This window comes from Nicotiana sylvestris, chromosome 7 (assembly GCF_000393655.2).
Source record: "Nicotiana sylvestris chromosome 7, ASM39365v2, whole genome shotgun sequence".
NCBI classification, from domain to species: Eukaryota; Viridiplantae; Streptophyta; class Magnoliopsida; order Solanales; family Solanaceae; genus Nicotiana; species Nicotiana sylvestris.
Window position 1 is genome coordinate 150,404,359 of NC_091063.1, and position 6,000 is coordinate 150,410,358.

The 6,000-nt window shown below is 32.4% G+C and overlaps 1 long non-coding RNA gene across 1 annotated transcript in view; it reads right to left on the minus strand.

Annotated features, from left to right (window-relative positions):
- The window catches only part of LOC138872638 (uncharacterized), a 34,221-nt gene extending 31,799 nt beyond the window's left edge, over positions 1 to 2,422 (minus strand). The window contains exon 1 of the long non-coding RNA XR_011401116.1: positions 2,082 to 2,422. This is a non-coding gene — a long non-coding RNA (uncharacterized lncRNA). The remainder of the gene's footprint in view (positions 1 to 2,081) is intronic.
- Positions 2,423 to 6,000: the final 3,578 nt, after the last annotated feature.

The window sequence follows — 6,000 nt, forward strand, 5'->3', positions numbered from 1 at the left end:
GGCCAAATTTCTTCTTAACGGTTGCATGCCAGATCCACTCATTGAGGATGTGTAAGATCATGACCTCAACAAGCGGACGGACTAATTGTATTGGTCTTAATTTGGGTGGTTTGATAACTGCAGATAAACAGGGTCGAGGACGGGGTTGACCACGACACAATAGCGAGGAGCCGTCTTCAGAAGGGTTATAGCCAAGGTCGAGTAAATGCAGAAAAGAAGCAAATGTAGGATAGGCTTAAAAATAGACATAAGGAATATTCCTTTGGATATTCCTTATGTTGTACTTTTTAGGGTTTCTTAGGGATATCCCTTATAAATAGGAAGAGATAGAGAACAAAGGGGGATCTTCACTTTTTGATAAGAGTACATTGTAAAGGGTTGACTATAAAGAATATATATAAAAGTTGTCTTGTTCACTGATGATACTGCTCAACATATGTTATTCAATCTACGTTTGTAAGGTCTAAAGATTCCTTATCCTTCCTCATTTTCCATCCTTCCATGGTCCTGCCAAGTGGAAGATTCGTCCAAGTCATATGATATTTAGGCTATAAATTTTTTCTTATTACATTTATTGTCATTGTCTACATTTATTGTATGTTCTTATTATAACATTCATTGATAATCATTGAGCTCGTAACCGACATTCATTATTCTCAAACACTGTCCATACCGCTGGTGTTCTCCAACATTAGATCTAGAATTTATTATGTTTAACTAGGATTCACTCTCTATTTCATTATTAATTAGTTTAACAAAAAACTTGACACTTTTTGGTCAAACATCCAGCACCTCTCCCATGTTTTGCCGATGTGAGATTCACCTAAGGTGTCTCATATAATGAATTCTTCAACCATTGTATATGTAAATTATGTATTAATGTTAACAATAGTAGATAATTAGATATATACATGAAATAAATATATACACGATTCTATAGTAGTGTACTACATTATATATAAATATTATACACAATATAATGATGGTATTTAATAGAGTATAAATTTGAATGGTCTTGATAATTTCTTGAACCCAAATAAAGTTGCGCTAAAGAAAAAGAAGGAATAGTAATTGATTTAATGCAAAGCAAAGTGTGATGAAAATGAATGTGTGTGTGTTAATGGAGGAGAAAGACCTTAGTAATGGCCTTGAACATTTTAGAAGAAAAAAAGCATCCCTAGTTTTCTTTAGCAGCAACGAATTAAGGTAATGAAGCCAAAAAAAGAAAATGTAGAATGGAAAATGGCTAGGTTGAAACTTGAAAGTAAGGGAATAGAAAATAGGTTCAAGGAGAGAAAAAAGGGGGATATTGGTCCCTAAACAATTAGGAATCTAAATTTTAAGTTGCTTTCTATTAAATTTAAGCATTTATTAAACTTGCTCGAATTGTTATTTAAATTGTTACTTTTAAAATATTTTAAAGTAATGTTATTTATATTATTAACTTGTTTAGAAAGTCCTCCGATGTAAAAATCCCTAAATTAAAGTACAATAACTATTACCTACACCTTGCATGAGTGAAAATTTTAGCTAGGATTCTTATGCATGTCACGGAATCATCATATTACATGACTTTATGTTCAAACTTATAGAGTCTCTTTCCACTAGCTGTCGCATAAGTCTAAGTAGCTCTTCATATGGAAACCTAATTATTTTGTGAAACACCATATATCAATCAAATGGCAGGGGCACATTTGTTAAACTAGGTATTTTATTTATATATTTTCTAATCTAATATTATTAATTTGCTAACCCTTACGCTCTAAAAATATTGAATGGTGCACTTATTTTAATTTTATTTTTTCTGATAGACCGGGGTAGGGGTGACAATATATATAATAGCGCACTTGGTTAAATGTCGAGTTATTTGACTAATGAAAGAGGGATCAATTCACACTAAATACACGGTTCTCATTCTCCATTAACCTAATCCGAGGAGACCATACTTTAGCAAAAATGCAGAAAGCTTCTAATTTCACTCGTAATTTCACTCGCTTTTGACAATTTTTTTCCTTCCCTCAAATGACATCTATAAACCTTTTACCCCAAAAAAGATAACAGAATAGAGCAATTGTACTAACCTTTCAGTCTCAAAATTGAATGATATGTTCACCAATCACCACTGAGACGGTTAATCCCAAAATAGAAGAATATTGGTTTATATCATAGCGGCAGATCAAATAAGAACTTGACGGGAAAAATTGACAAGCAAACAATACATATTGAATTCTTGTCTTTGTACCTTTGTGTGATAATAATAGTTAGCGCCAAAGTAGGATCCGATAAAACATGAATACTATAGTACGTTATTCTTCCCTGAATAGAACTTTCATGCTGGAGCATAAACTAGCATAAAAGTCGATCTATTACGACCAGCACACTGTTCCTATTTCATTTTCTTCTAAAGTAAGTGTGGATCTTTAGTTAGAAATGGTTTGCTTCAAATAGCTTATAAAACATATACAAAATTGGATGAATAAGATGGTGACAATTCAACCTAAATACTAGATGGAAACAATATCTAATATCAATAATATTATCCATTTCTCAATCAATCTATCTCTATTTCTAGACCCCACCTTCATGTTCTGTGTTCGTTATGTTCACATAAACATGGACAACATTTCTGGAAAATTAATGTGAAAAATCCATAAGTGATAGTTACTATTTGAAAATGAAATGCTTTACAAGATATATGGTTCATTTAATTTTCATATTTGTGCAATTTCCTGTCTCCTTTTTGGGAGGTTTATTCACATGCTGATAATTCAATTTTTCCTGTTATTACCATGCAACTTTGTTTCCTTCTTTACTTGAAATTATTAATACCCCCCCCCCCCCCCCAAAAAAAAAATCACCCTGACCTCAAAAAAATAATCTTGTCTTATTCTGAATTACTAGGTTTGGTAATAAAAACTAAGAAATATATTATCGAATATTAATAAGTGATAAGGTGGCGTTTGGCACGATCATGGAGTGAAATCCTTTTTGATCAATGATTTTTTCAAAATTTTGAAATTGTTTTCCTTTCATAATATTACCTTTCTTTCAAAACCTTGATTTTTTTCAAAGTTTTTGACAAACTTAAAAAACAAATTTTAGGAGTTTTTCGAGTTGCATCTTGTTCTTTTATAGATGGTTTAATTTGCCAATAATTATCTCTTAGTATAATAGTCTTTTATATTGTCAGCGTATAGAAGTTAAACTCTATAAAAATTAGTTATAAGTCTAACTCTAGTTAAAATGTATGTACAACATTTTATTCTGAAAAAAAAAAAAGCAAAGTAATTAGCAGTCCTTAACCTTGCAAATTAAGAAATGGTACGTAACAAGTGGAAGCCCGAGTACAATCTTTGCTTAGTAAACACATTAACGCTAATTAATTGTATATATACCAACTTAAATTAATAAAACATGTTCTTTAAGGAATGTTCTTACGATTGACTTAAGAATATTATTTTTTTCTATGATTGGCAAGAGTTTTGAATGAAATAATTAGTCGTGGTGGGTGCATTCAATAAGATGTCAGGCACAAGATGTCTAAAATGTTGTTTTTATATTAATTTTCCTATAGCTATTAATTATCCACAAGTTGAATACTCCGCCCATGTTATGATCAGATATCTCTTTAATTAGTTTTTGCTTTTTCTATCAATTTTTTATGGATAAGATTTTATATTACTTATCATATCTTTCCGATATGTAAGGTTAATTCATATGAACAAGGTTGTTATTTTATGCTTTATTTTATAACTGGACATTATTCTAAATTGTGCATTTATTATTAAGCAGTTCTAAATAGAAAATTAGGGCATTATTAGTCATTCGTAACAGAAGCATGAATGAAGAAATTCAATAAATTCGAGGTATAGAAGGAAAATGAAAAGGTGATCAATGCAGGTTTAGCAAAAAACTTTAATTTTTCTAATTGACAGAAATTAAACTTTACGTCAAGTCAATAAATGATATTTTAAGTTTAATTAATTGGAGTAGCAACTTGTAGCAAGAAACTTTAATTGGACTCTAGATTATGATTGAATGGGCAATATGCACCTTATCTAATTCGATCTAATGATGAATGAAGATTACTTAATAGGGAGCATTGCTCACAAAGTACGTAAATACAAAAAGCCCACAAAATTAATTAATTATGAATTTATTCCTTTAAAACAATAAAATCATTCGATTGCATGTGATTTTAGATCCCAAGAGAACTTGCATATACAAAGTCAATGCCCTTTGAACATCAACTCGATATTTTAATAATTTTTCAAAACAATAAACTACGACGCAAACCATTAATTTGGATTTCCTTAAGGTACAAAGGACCTCAATCCGTAGAACTTTGACTTTTCATGTGATATAAATATTTTGATTATTTAAAAACTAACTACATTTAACTACTTTAGTTATCGCAAGTTGATAACTGATATTGACAGAAGAGATGTCTTCTCGTTTGTTGGGAATCAAGTTATGATAGGAAAGGTGTATATCTTCGGGTCTGATCGATAGTATTCGCTATGGGTATATGTGAATCCAGTAACATGTTTCTATCGTATTTGTATTATATATGTATACAATTCACTTAATGTATAAATTATTTAGCTACGAACTTAGAACGTTGGTCCGATTATTAATGTACGATATAGCTAGGAATATTCTTAAACTTCAAATTTTGATTCTGCCTCCACATATCTTAATGCATAATTTGCTTAGCACATGGATTAACTAGTCACTGAAAATCCAATTTAATGATGTTCATGATGTTGTCCTCTATTTCTATTATAGCATCAGTCGCAAGCAAAAGCCTTTTCTATGAAGAAATGTTAATGTGCGTATCGTATAAGTTGTAATATAGAATGTAATATATCTGTATGGGTCAAAATTAGGTCTAACTTAGCGAATGCAGACGGACGAGCTGAGGCCGAGGTCGAAACCAAGTATGGTCTAGTGGCGAGGAGTCGCTCGAAGGGAGAGACCAGTGTCGAGGTCGAGTAGAGAGCAACAACTACAATTGTTAGAATGTTCCTGTTATTATGAATAAGAATATTCTGTTGAATATATCCCCAAATTGTACTTTTCTAAGATTTTATGGGTTATCCCTTATAAATAGGAAGAGAGAGGAAATAAAAAGGGGATTGGAGCCTTTGTGGAAAAACACCTTGTAAAGAGTTGACTATCAAGAATATATAAAAGGCTGGTTTTGTCTCACTTGTTTGGTTACATCACATAACATCCCCTTTAGCTCGCAAGATCCAAGAACACATAGTCCGCTTCATTTGTCTGTTGTCACATGTTGTAGTCATAGGAATGAATCATCCATCTCATTCAATATCTGGGAGACAAATTCCTTCTCATTACATTAAATGACATTTATCACATTTATTGCATATTTCCATCCTTGTATTAATTACATGTCATTGAGCATCAATTCAGCATTCGATAACTTAAGCACGAACTCGTACCGGTAAGGCTGTTTAATTCGGATCTAGAATTTATTACTTTTAACTTGGATTCACCCCTCATCTCTTTATTTAATTGGTTTAATTAAAAAGAATTCAAAACTTTTTGGTTAAATAATTTGGCGCCGTCTGTGGGGAGATTCTAGTTAAAAAGTTTAGTTTTTTCTAGATCTACACAAAATAAAACGACAACAGAAGCTTTTTTTTCTTCTTGTTAGCACAAGCTAACAATGGCAGGAAAAGTAGAAGAAAGACTGAAAGCAATGATGGGTGTCACTACCAATCTCCTAGGCACCATCAATGAGATGGACAGGGAAGGCGAGGAGAATGCAACGCCGAGCACCTCACCCAGGGAAATTTATTTACCCCCTCCTCGTGGGAGTGTAACTGCTTCACATGAGAAGGGGGCTTCTACGTCCAAGACAGAAGAAGCGTCGCCCGCAGTGAGAAAGTTATTGAAGGCGTGGTTGACAAGTACCCTAAGCAGCATACTCGACAAACCCGCTCAAGGGGCGAGTAGGAACACTGTGCGAGTTGA